General features: G+C 38.3%; 1 protein-coding gene across 3 annotated transcripts in view; it reads left to right on the top strand.

Annotated features, from left to right (window-relative positions):
* lgr6 (leucine-rich repeat containing G protein-coupled receptor 6) overlaps positions 1–13,111 on the top strand; it is a 254,807-nt gene that overhangs the window by 219,912 nt on the left and 21,784 nt on the right. The gene's annotated exons all lie outside the window — the stretch shown is intronic.

Below are 13,111 nucleotides of genomic sequence, written 5' to 3'. Positions count from 1 at the left end.
AGCGAAGCGTCCACATTGGCGTTGGCTAGCGATTTATGTACAAGCATTCCCCTGGTCGACACTTTGCTCAAACAAGGTTCCAGACCCTATACAGACAATACTGGCCATCACATGATTGTCTAAGGGTGTGAAAATTGACCAGAGAAGTAAAGTTTCTGAGTTGTGCATTGTCTTTTAAACCAGAACCAAGACAGGTGATGATTGGTCAAAAGTTTAGCAGGCATTTCAGACACACATGGTTACCACGCCCTGCAGGTTACTGGTTGGTTGGTTGGAAGGTGAGAGATGAGTAACAATGACCTCTGACATCTAGGACTGCAATCCAGATGTTCCCAAGAACCTCACAGACAGATAGGCACCAAGAATGGCCATTGATCAAGAATAGCTGGGCGCATCACCATTTGGGAGCTGCTCCTTAACTGAGAGAAAATCAGAACCTGCATGAATAGCTTCTCTGTGGCTGAACCACAGAGATGAGAGAGAGATGGGGCCTCATTTGGGAAAGCACAGCAACACTTAATTTTATCTTATTAATAAGCATTGCCACTACACACTAATGAAAAGAAGTTGTGAGTGCAGAGAAGGGGTAATAACATCCAACATCCACCAAACCCTCCACCTCCTCTTCTTCAGGTAAAAATAACACTGCTTCACCCAATAAGTCTACTCCTATGGTCTCTTTAACTAAAATGGCATAGGCTCCAAACATCAAAACCTATGCCATTGCATTGAAATAGCCAAATTAGCCAAACCCTTAACTCTTAAAAGCTTATTTATAAGCCAACACTAGTTCTGCAGCCTACCTCATACCAGTTTCATGTGCATATCTTTTTGTCTTAACTACCTCCTCTTTATCAAAAAAACATGCCCAGGGAGCATCATCTGACAAGCAATTAAACATAGGAAAATGAAAGTTAAACCTGTCACCAAGATTTAATTCACTAAAAACCCTTAACAATCCTTTGACTGAAGATTGGGAAGATGTCAACATCTTAACTTGCACTCTCTGGAGTCTAGTTACTTTTTCACCTCTCCTGAAACAAGCAGGTCTTCAGCCTTCATTTCCCCATGGAAAACAACTGCTCTCTTCCTCTCCCATGTTGTTTGCTCTTATTTCACTTCTCCCCATGTAATCAACACTCCCTGGAACTTTCTCCCAGCTCTCTCTGTTCCAAATCTTTCTTACAATATCCCATCCCTTCCTCTCTACCATTATGCTTGAGAGTCCACCCCACTGCATCTATAGCCCATACCTATATTAGTTGTTTCATGTCTGTCCTTTCCCCACTCCTCACTTTTCTCTGGACCCGTCAATGCTCCTGGTCAATGACACTCACTTTGCCCTGAGAGTGCAGCACATGGCATCACAGTCCTTGCTGTCCATGGTGACCATGGCCCTGGTTGCGACAGTGATGAATACCCTACCCACCCACCATTTAGCCCCTTCTCTTGGTGTTGGCATCTAGATGGTCAACTGATACCCTTTTGAACCTCTTCTCATTCCCATTCCTAAGGTTCCACCTGCAAATAGTGCTGATAATTCTTCTTCTTGGTTGGGTTCTGCTTCAAATCCCTCCTCTTCCATTAGAAACGACACCTGAAACTGCTCCTCCTTTTGTCACAAACTCTAATTTAAAATCTTACATCCTTCTCCTGTCTATTGTCTAACTCAGGGATCACACCTGCATTAAATTCTTGTCACGGCTGACCTTTTTACAGTCACCGTAACTATCACAGATCAAAATTAATTTTTCAGGGCTACTAGAGTTGCTTTACTTAGTTTGCAGCTTAAAACCATTTATAATTTAAATAACTTTTACTCCTTTCCACTCATGCTTCCCTGGACTCTTTCTACCCATTCCTGTCCTTTTTGTGGACCTTGATAAGTACTTTCTCTCAGTACTCATCTGCCCTATCATCAACCTGTTCATTGTTAGCCCTCTGTTTGATATCTACAGATCTACAATATTCTAATTTTTTTTTTCCTCAGATTTATCTTTTGCATTTTGCTCTAAGTGGAGTTTTGCCAGACAGCAATCTTTTTTCATGTCACTCTCCACAGCAGCATTGTCAGTTATAATTTTCCCAAATCCTCAACACCTGAAGTGTCACAATCATAAACCCCTCCTCTTAAGGATGCTCCAGCCCTTCCTTGTTTTATTCATAATCTCCTGCACCTGCCTTTGGTTCCTGCCCCTGTGCTATAAAAGCCAGATGTTATTGCCAATCTGAGCTCAGCTTTGGAAGATGGATGCCAGGAAGCTCGCCTACCTGTGAGTCCAGGAGCAACTTGACGGCATAGGCTTCACAATGGCGTCCTGACCATCTGGGTCCACGCCCCCTGTTCTTCTTCCAGCCCCTAACCTAGTCTTTTGCCCCATGTTTTCTCACTCCCTTCCGGATTGTGCTATCTGCATAGGGTCCTGAAAAATGCTTCGTGACATGAACCACTCTTTTATAACATCAACCATTTCTCTTTCATTGTCCAGAGTTTTTTCATTATTGTTATGGATACATATTTCTTATTTTTGTGTATTTTGCTATTGTATTATTGAAAGAAACTTTTATAGTGGTTCTCAAATGTTTTCTCCAAGTACCACCCCTGATCAATCCAAAGCATCAAAGTACCACCTACAAGTCATCTTCTCATAGGAACCAAAGAAAATCTCAATGACCAACATAAGTATGTGCACACGCACACTCACACATATAATAAAAATAGCACTGAGCACTTACCATTTCAGTGAGAGAGGTGAGCCTGTACCTGAGCAAAGCCTTGCAATGTCAGGGACGAGGGCAGTGAGTTTCAAATGCAGATCTGGCTCAGCATCCATTTTGTTTCGGTGCTATGTCTTGATTGCAGTGAGAGAAGTGAAGCCTTTCTCACAAAGGTAGGTAGTAGCAAAAGGCATAAAAAACCACACAGCCTTTAATGAGAGGGCTGGGTATTTACTCTGTCTTTGGATCCTGAAATCCAACAGTGACTGTCTTTTCAATTCTGACATCAAAGTCGCAGCTGATGATAACTCGAGCAACTTCTCTTGTTCAGCACAGTTCAGATGCTTGGGTATTCTTACAACATCAACAGTAAAGGGGTTCCTGATCCACTCTGGTGTGGTCTCAACTGGAAAAAAATCAGAGAACTGTTCTTCCAATGACAAGAGGTGCACTGCAATCACATCACGAATAGCAGCATCAAGTGCCACACCATATTTGTGCAGATATTTCTCCAAAGTTGGGAAAGCAGAGACTTCACTTGTGTTGATTTTATTAACAAAAAGCTGCAGCTTTTTCTTCATAACAGTGATCTTGTCAGACACTTCAAAAATTATTAAAGAGAGCCCCTGCAGTCCCATATTCAGTTCATTCAAATGTGAGAATATATCAACCAGGTAGGCTAATTTTACCAGCCACGCTGGATTATCAAATAGACTTGCCAAAGGAGAGGGCTGGTCAAGCAAAAACATCTGTACCTCAGAGTGCAGTTCAAAGAGCCTTATGAGCACTTTGCCTCTTGATAACAATCTCACTTCAGTATGTAGCAAAAGCTGCACATGTTCGCTACCCATTTCATTATAAAGCACACTGAACAGACTTGAATTCATTGATCGAGCATTGATATAATTTGCAACTTTGACAGTAGAGTCTAAAACAGATTTTAAATCCTCAGGCATTTCCTTGACGGCCAAGTCCTTGTGGTGGATGCTGCGGTGTGTTTGCTTCAAATCTCGAGCAACCTCTCTAATTTGTGCAACTACACCGCTATGTCGGCTTGCCATCGCTCTAGCACCGTCTGTACAAACTCCAATTAATTTTTTCCAGTCAATGCCATTCTCTTCGATGAATTCATTCAGAAGATGAAATATGTGCTCTCTTGTAGTTCTTGTTGAGTGCAGTTTACAGAACAGAAAGTCCTCATGGGACATGCCCTCAAACTCATATCTAATGTTAACAAGCAAATTGGCCACATCAACAACATCTACAGACTCATCTAATTGCAGCTAAAAGCGACTGCTCATCTTAATGCGCTCTGTCAGCGTACATTTGACATCATCTGTCTTTTCAATAATTCTACGAGTGACTGTGTTATTTGAAAGGGGCAGCAGGTCGAGCTGTTTAGCAGCTTTTTCTTCACACATAATACATGTCAGATTTTTTGCCAATGGTAAACAAAGTTCTTCACCAATAGTGTGGGGCTTACCTGCTTTAGCAATCCACAAACTTGTATTTTTCCCCGTTTCCCCTTAAAAGACAGTCGGGAGCCCGTCTCAGAAGTTAAAATAAGTTTTTATTTCATGCGCATGGAAGCAAAACACTGAGATGCTCAGTGTATTTTTCTCAAATTAACCTTGAACAGTCCTTAAATATCTTTCTGTTATGTACAGATTCAAAGTGCGCGGTACACACACGTACCGGAGGTAATTGGCTACGGCGTCGCGCATTGTGACGCACGATGACGCACGATGACGCGCGGTATCGCGGTACGTGGTTGGTTGAACGACAGGGGCACTGGTGGTCCGTTGGTCTGTCGTAGAAAGATTTACAGTAAACGTCTTTACTGTGTCCGTTTAAGTATTGAATATTTATATGGAATTTTACCACTGAAGGGAAATCTTAGTGCCTGAGCATAAAAAGAATAGGAGCATACTGTAACGCGTGTGAAGGCCATAAACGATATTAATTTTGGAACTTAAACATACAGTATATGGCTGGTCTCGGTACTTTAAAGAAAACATACACACCAGTATTCCATTTCTCCCTAAACATTTTAAGCATCGAAGTCTTTAACTAACGTGATACCGGAGTCAACAAGCATACTTTTAGAATTTGATTAAAAGTGAATATAATATGGAATCGCATATCTAAAGAAATTAATAACGATATAATTATATTCATGTACCGCAACACAAGAATATTACACTCTGTACATTGTCTGTTGATAATGTTTCTGTAGTGCTTTTTCAGCACTCTGCATGCGACCTTGCCGGTGGCGCTGTGGGTTAGGCTCCTGACTCCCATGTCACACGGTCTGTGATCGAATCCCACTGTGGAACCATGACCTTTTTTTTAACAAACATTTCTTTGAAAAAATGAAACGTTTCCCTTGGTCAGAGACTAAATAAAACCTCACTCGCACCAAACAAATTTATATTTCTAAATATCACAACATCATCGAATTTAAGTCATTTTAATAACAATGAATAGTCACCTATGCGTTACAAAATAAACATTTATATTGATTTGAATCGCGTTTTGATTTAAATCGTAAATGCGTGTTTAAATATATGTGTTTTTTGATTCACAATCAGACAAATGCAACATAAATTGATATCTTTGTCTTCTAAGTATCTTAATAAACTTTCAGCATAACTTTCTCCCCGTTTAGATTTATTTTTCTTGGGATCTTGGGATCAAACGTGGAAAGATTAGATTGTAATCGTTTTTATTTTTTAAATACATTGCGGAGTTAAAGCAAGTTAAAGCCTTGATTTTATAGATCACCTTTAAAAGTGAAATCTCAAAGCAAAGTAAATACCCAACACCGATTGTACCCCTCTGTCATGCTAATAAAGCACCTTGAATTGAATTGAATTGAGGGATAGACATGCAAATAAGATACACTCCACAGACATTCACAACAGCGACATATCATAAAACGTTTGCACATATAGTTAAGTTATTACTTGGTTTTCAAAGTGCAATGAAATACAATATTGTTGTTGTTGCTGTTACTGTTGTTTATCCTGTAAAGAGTTTTGAGAAGCCACCTTTAAAGGCGATATATAAAAGCGCTGATTCTTATGGAATGTGTTCCGCCGGGGATTCAAAAAATTATTTTTTTTTTAATTGCGTATCTAAGGAAAATAGAATTATAACTTTGTTCATGCACAAACAGTGGCATGTTACATTATTAATTTGGGTGTCTCCTCTTGCCAGAAAGCTCTAAATTGCATTTTAAGTGCGGTTTTTGACTTTTTCTAAATTGCAACCCATAAATAAAGCTGATACAGTTTAGACTTACTGTATTTTAAACTGTATTACAGCAGCACATTGGACAATGCAACGTAAATTGCAAAAATGTACTTGGAATCTGTCCAAGCCCTACTTTGTCAGGCATTTTCTTTTACTGCAACGGACATAAAAACTCTCTTGCTTTTCACAGAGCGTTTCATAATTTCTAACTATGAAAATTATTTAAACTGCAACATTTATTATTCATTCCATTCCATTCCATTATCAGTCTTCCATTTCTCCCTAAACATTTTAAGCATGAAAGTTTTATGAAACGGTCCCCAAATATGCCATTGCTGTATAGAATGAATTTTAATTTTAAAAAAATATTTAACAAGAAAATTAAGCTGGAAATCTTGCCCCCTTCTACTTTGAAAATACCTGTGAAACTGGTTTAATTCGTCACAGCCAGCACTCCCGCAGAGAGGGGGGTTGTACTCGTTAATGTCTTAGCCGGAACACATCATTATATCTCATTTTGTATTTCTTTAAAAAAATCGTTTGCCCAGCCACTATTGCTGTTATTGTTTTTATCCTGTAAAGCGCTTTGGGGAGCACAGCTTTCTCACCACTTAGATTACTTTTTGATACCATCCTTACACAAAGCAGAAACTTCTTGTATTTTCCGATGACATACAAGTGGAAAGATTACAGATTTTAATCGTCTTTTTTCTGAACCAGGGAAAATCTGATCATGTTTCTCTATAACAATAATAAAAAACTTTATTTTACATATCACCTTTAAAAGTGGCATCTCAAAGCAATACAGTAGATGTAAACCACAGATTACAAAATAAATACCCAGACAAACGCAAACACGTTTTTAATTAAATGCTTTTATTCATTCAGCAGAGAGAGAGCTAAAACCTGGGCGTAACAGCTGTTCCTTTTTCTGATCACTCGCTCTCTGGATAAACGTCTCGCCTGTCCTGTTCTTTGTTTTCCTAATTTGCCGATTATGCCTGCTGCGATCCACTCCTACCCTCACACCTAAAGAAGACTATTTTAAATTTCTTTGCGCGGTCCATTGTGCAATTAACCCTTGTATGTGCTGTCCTTAAGGTGATATCACATAAAGGTGATATGTAAAATAATGTTTTTATTATTGTTATAGAGAAACATGATCAGATTTTCCCCGGTTCAGAAAAAAATATCTAAAGTATACTAGTTTGTCACTAGTATACTTTTAATACAGTCTTTGCTGTGCTCTAGAGGATCCTTGTGATATTTCGAGCTCTGGTTGAATGATAAGTGTCGCAGTTTAAATAAATTTCGTAGTTGGAAATTATAAAACGCTCTGTTAAAAGCAAGGGAGTTTTTATGTCCGTTGCAGTTTTTTTGAAACTGAACTTGTTTGAATTGACTGAGCTCCGTTCTGTACCACACAATGTCTGTTTTTTTTGTACTGTCCTTTGACAAAACAAGGCTCACCAGATAATGTGAATCGAAACCTGTTTTTCTAGCTTTTAAAGTCGTGCGATGTGTAAGCGGGAACACATCATTATATCTTACATATGAAAAATACATAATATAGCTCCCAAACAAATGCAAACGTGTTTTTAATAAGATGCTTTTATTCGTTCATAATCCGACGATTTCAGGAAGACTATTGGAGGTCTGGCTTTTTTTCTGGAAAACCATAACTCTGGTCTTGTCCAGATTGACTGTCAGCGCTCAGGTCTGACAGTGCTGCTCCAGCAGTGCCAGGTTCTGCCACAGCCTCTGTTTTGTGGGCGACAGCAGGACCACGTCATCTGCAAAGAGCAGGAACTCGATTTCTGTAATTAATGCAGATCAGTAAATCAAGGGACAAAACAGTTATTGCGCCCGGCTCCTCAATGGGCTTTGACATGCTAATGCGTTGGTTTAACGGTCCGGGTGTGGCAATGTTTTTTATTATTGTATTTATTATTATTATTTTATTAATGTTTTAAAAAACTGTATACTAGTTTGTAATTCTTCTCATCCCCTCTTTGCTAAATGGCTTTTGAATAGAGTCACATGAAGAGAGAGGTGAAACAGCCCTACACAGCCCTGTCGCAGTACACGAATATAATAATATCTTATTAATTTCTTTAGATACGCAATTCTTTTAATACAGTCTTTGCTGTGCTCTAGAGGATCCTTGTGATATTTCGAGCTCTGGTTGAATGATAAGTGTCGCAGTTTAAATAATTTTCGGAGTTCGAAATTATGGAACGCTCTGTTAAAAGCAAGGGAGTTTTTATGTCCGTTGCAGTTTTTTTGCAACATGAATATAATTATATCGTTATTAATTTCTTTAGATACGCAATTCCATATTATATTCCCTTTTAATCAAATTCTAAAAGTATGCTTGTTGACTCCGGTATCACGTTAGTTAAAGACTTCGATGCTTAAAATGTTTAGGGAGAAATGGAATACTGGTGTGTATGTTTTCCTTAAAGTACCGAGACCAGCCATATACTGTATGTCTAAGTTCCAAAATTAATATCGTTTATGGCCTTCACACGCGTTGCAGTATGCTCCTATTCTTTTTATGCTCAGGCATTAAGATTTCCCTTCAGTGGTAAAATTCCATATTAATATTCAATACTTAAACGGACACAGTTAAGACATTAAATATACATATACATACTGTATACAGTACAGTTTGCATATGGTAATATGTTTATGTTCCTAAATCAATCTCTTTTATGAGCATGTGAAAGGCATGGTGAATCGATTCTCAAAAATTACTGTACTTTGCATGATTGGAAACAAATGCGTGATTGCGAAATGCTGTGGTGTTACTTTTACAAAGACGGTCAATGAAAAAAAGAATGTGGACCAGGGCAATACTTTGTTTACAGCTTGTCCAAGGTCATTCATTATTAATACTATTAGTAATATCTTCGTTAAAGACTTTGATGGCGACAACTCAAACATGAGAGGTTGAGCTTTATTAGCTCCACCTTGCGAAAATTCCGGATACTATTATTTTGCTTGCGGTATTATAGGAGAATTTACAGTAACTAGCGGTATTTACCAGTAACTCGCGGTAGACTGCGTACAGTGCACCGGAAAATAATGCGGTATCGCCCGTGCATTTTGAATGGCTGCATCTGTATCACACTTTCCTGTGCTTACAAGATTGGCAATGTTCCAAAATCACGCACATTTTCCTACCTCCTTATTTGCTAAAGATAATTTATTTTAATACTATTTGTAACTTAGGTTCGTAGCACACATTCCTATACAATGGTATGGAATTACATAGTAGCTCTTGTTTCCACTCAAGTATTAGCATGCTCTGTATCGACGTAGCTAAGTACGTAGGCTGTGTATTTGACACAAAAATAATTTTATTAAAATAGAAAATATGAAAACCCTACCCAATTTTTCAGTGCACACAACACACTTCCAGGGTCATCTGGTGTTCCACCCTCTACGTACCACCAGTGGTTTGCGTTCCAGAGTTTGAGAAGCACAGTTTTATTACTATTACAATATATTTTTCTACTCTCTTGGCCTTTCCAGTTTGCTTCATTCTATCCTTTTTGTTTGACTAGACACCATTTTTATTAATTTTAACATATTTTTGCTTATATATTTTTTACAACATTAAATTGTGTTTCATTCCTTAAAAGTACAATTTCCTTACAGTGAAACTGTAAAGTCTTGATTTGGATACTTCAAATCACTCCATATCATGGCTCTTGTATTGTTGAAACAGCGAGATCAATACAAGCATTTTGTTACATAGATATTACAGTAAACTGACTAATAAAGAAGTAATAATGTCTACTACTTTGCTTTCTGCTGCTGACACTAATTTAGTTGAAGCTCTTCTGTAAAAGGTGCTGCATCTTTTGCACATAAATTATATAGTGTAGAATTACAATCACCATTTGGTGGTTCATAGCATACACTATGTTTTTAGAATTGTTGTCTAAAATGACCCAAATTGTTTGAATCTCTCTTGTTTCCTCTAGATTTAGCTCTTGAACCTGGATTCTCTTTTCTTAATAACGTTCTACACCTCCTATATTACACATCTCTCCAACAGAGATGTCTTTACCAATTTTGCAATCGTCCCCATCACTTTCAGTTAGCCCCATTTCTATACTTCGTGAAACATCTCCTCCCTATGTCCATTCCATGTTCTATGTACTATATATAGATGATTATATATGACAATTCCCTAAAACCAGAAATCATTCTTGTTGTTCATTTCTAAACGTTTTCTAAGGATGACTGAATGCAAGGAGTGCTTTTAAAAGTTAGCTTTGTAGCTGACTATGCCAATTAGCAAGTTAAAATGGTGCTAGGATCGCTTTTTCTCCACAACACATTCCTTCCTATCTCTCAGAACCACCAGTGTACCCACAGATCAGGCAAGACAGTCACCCTTCATAATATTCAATTTTATTAGTCTGTCAATCTACTCATTACACAGTATCCTCATAACACAACAATTTCTATAATTTCCCCAGACACATAGAACACATTAAACAAATTATCCCCATAAACACAAGTTTACCAAAACTTAAATGTCTTAAAGGAGTAGTCCAGCATCTCCATTCTCTAAAACCAGCTATCGGAGACCTGACATGCCTTTTTCCTCCACAGCGAAGAAACTCTGCGTAGTGTTAGGCACACATCTCATTCCTGGCTATCCTGAACAATGTGGTCCTATATCCCCCTTACCCTGGTTTTCCCCAAATCCAGCTTCAGGTAAGGGGGTACTGGAGGCCATCTCTGCTCCATGAAATTGACCCCCCTACAAACAGCACAAACAATGAAACCCACTTCATTTGTTAGTGTTACATTTGTGCCGATTTGTGCTTCTGAAAGTAGATTCCAAGCTGCTTTCTTTTCCGAGATATAATGCCAGAAAACTATCAGAAGACAGCTAACCCTTGTTTCTCCCTTGCTTGACTTCCTTTGCTGGGCCTACCAGCTCCTAAGAGATAGAGTTCTGAATCTTGCCTGTTTTAAACCTAGCTGTTCTTAACTGAGACACTCACAGTCTTTCTAATAACAAGAATAAACACAGGTAGCTACCGGCCTTCCCCAGTTGATTGTGAAATTGAGTGTTCTCCTTTCAGATGTTCTAACATCAGATGTTTATAACCTCTCATGTTCTAAACTCCCACAATCTCCAAATTAGGACTTCATAATCTCCCACATAGGACTTTTTTTGTGCTACATAGGAATTTTAATATTTAACATACTGAATTTAACATCCCCTTGCATATGGCAGGTTTTCATTAAAGCTTTCATTATTTGCCAAGCCCAGTAAATAGCATAAATAGTGTTGTGGCAAGAGGTTACTTTCCAAAAGTATTCAGTATACAAATACAATTGCCACAATTCTTAACAATTAATTTTAATATTGACGTTTTCAATGTAAAATGTCAGCACATAGTTTAGAATAATGTAACCCACTTTAATTTTACCATGTTATCTCCAAATAAGATAAAATGGTGTATCTCTTAAAGAGAAATGTTTTACATATTTAGTTAATTCCCCTGGTTTTCAGCAGTGAAACATTTCGAGACCGCTGAAAGGGGTATCAGAAATACATTAGTAAGGGAGCACGTGTGTCAGAATTTGATATGCCACGTTCTTGGCAGGTGGCTGCAAATATCTGTGCTCAAGTTGCTTTGTAAAATAGGAACAACCCCATCATTAATTAATGGTCTTTTTAATGCTTGCAACAGTATTTTATGCTTGTGTTCCTGCTGTTATGGCACATACAGCGTTCGCTTATGTTTGTGACACTGTTGCACTTCTGTTTTGGGTTACTACTGGGTTCTCTGGCAGTTCTATGTCATGTACAATAAAGAGCAAATGGTTGTAGAACCTGTCTGCCTCAGTCCCTGGTGTTCTGTGTTGTAACACCTGCCACCCTAAATATAAAATCCTATTGAACATCCTTCAAGTCAGCCAATGGCCCTTTAGAAGAATCTATCTAGTTATCTGGCTAACTGAGTAATCTGTTTTTTTTAAACAGCTTCCTGGTGCTCATTGTATCTTAACATCCTCAGTAATCCAGACACAACATCCACTGAAAATTGATATGATTAATTTTATATTAAAATTCATTTGCATTCTTTCATGGCAGAATTTGTGTTACATATTTTAAGTTACCTTATGAGAATATACACTACCCAACCAAATGTTTTTTGAAGTAATAATTAGAGCAAAGAACTTCTAAAGAACTTAACTAAGCCGTTTCCCAGCTCAGTGAATTGTTTCACACTATTGTGCATCACCATTTATGTTGTGGATTTACTGTTTTAGCTATTACACTGAGAAGAATATGAAGCAAAATAATTCATACCACAGCATTTCTATTATTAGCTCAGCTCTTCAATAGTGATATTCACACTAATGAAGACATCACTGTTCTAAAGTTATCAGTATTATGGAACAAATACTTCCTGCAAACAAAAGAATACAAATTTGAACTTCAAACTGGGACCTTTGTATCCTTTTGCAATAAACATTTTATTCTGACATGATGTCATCAACAGTAGTTTGATCAAACAGTTAGTAAGGGTACAGCAAATTTCAGACAGAAGGGAAACTTGAGAATTCTCCAGAACCCACAGTGAATTTTGTGTTTGTGTGTCACGTAGGCTAGCTGAGCATGAGAGAGAGACACTGGCAGCTTGTTAAAGTGTTGGACATAGTTGCTGGAAGCTACAAGAGCGTTTTTTCGTGAGTTTGCCAGAGACACCAGTGGCTTGTTAACTGGGAGCTAACAGCTGGAGGACTGCTTAGCTGCAAGGAAAAAGCAGCACAGTGTTTGTTATGAGAAGAGAGTTTGGTTGTGTGCAAGTGCAGCAATAGTGGTTGCCTTTGAGTACCATGGAGGTATATGAAATACATCAGGAATGCAATCATTACTATCCATCGGGGCTTTCAGAGAGAGTCCAAGACGGAAGCAGTAGAAGGTGCTAGATGCTGTGGCAAAGTTTGGCAGTGGAGTTGCTGTGGACTGATGAAAAACATGTAAGGTTGTATGTGTACTGGGGAGACACTGGAGAAGAGGTTTGACCTGGATGGCTGAGGAGCTGTTGATCACATTTGAGCATGGTGCGCAGGAAAACAGCAACAATGCAGCCTTCCC

Source organism: Lepisosteus platostomus, chromosome 7 (genome assembly GCF_059453375.1).
Source record: "Lepisosteus platostomus isolate fLepPlt1 chromosome 7, fLepPlt1.hap1, whole genome shotgun sequence".
NCBI lineage: Eukaryota > Metazoa > Chordata > Actinopteri > Semionotiformes > Lepisosteidae > Lepisosteus > Lepisosteus platostomus.
This window is presented reverse-complemented; position numbering and strand designations above follow the sequence as displayed.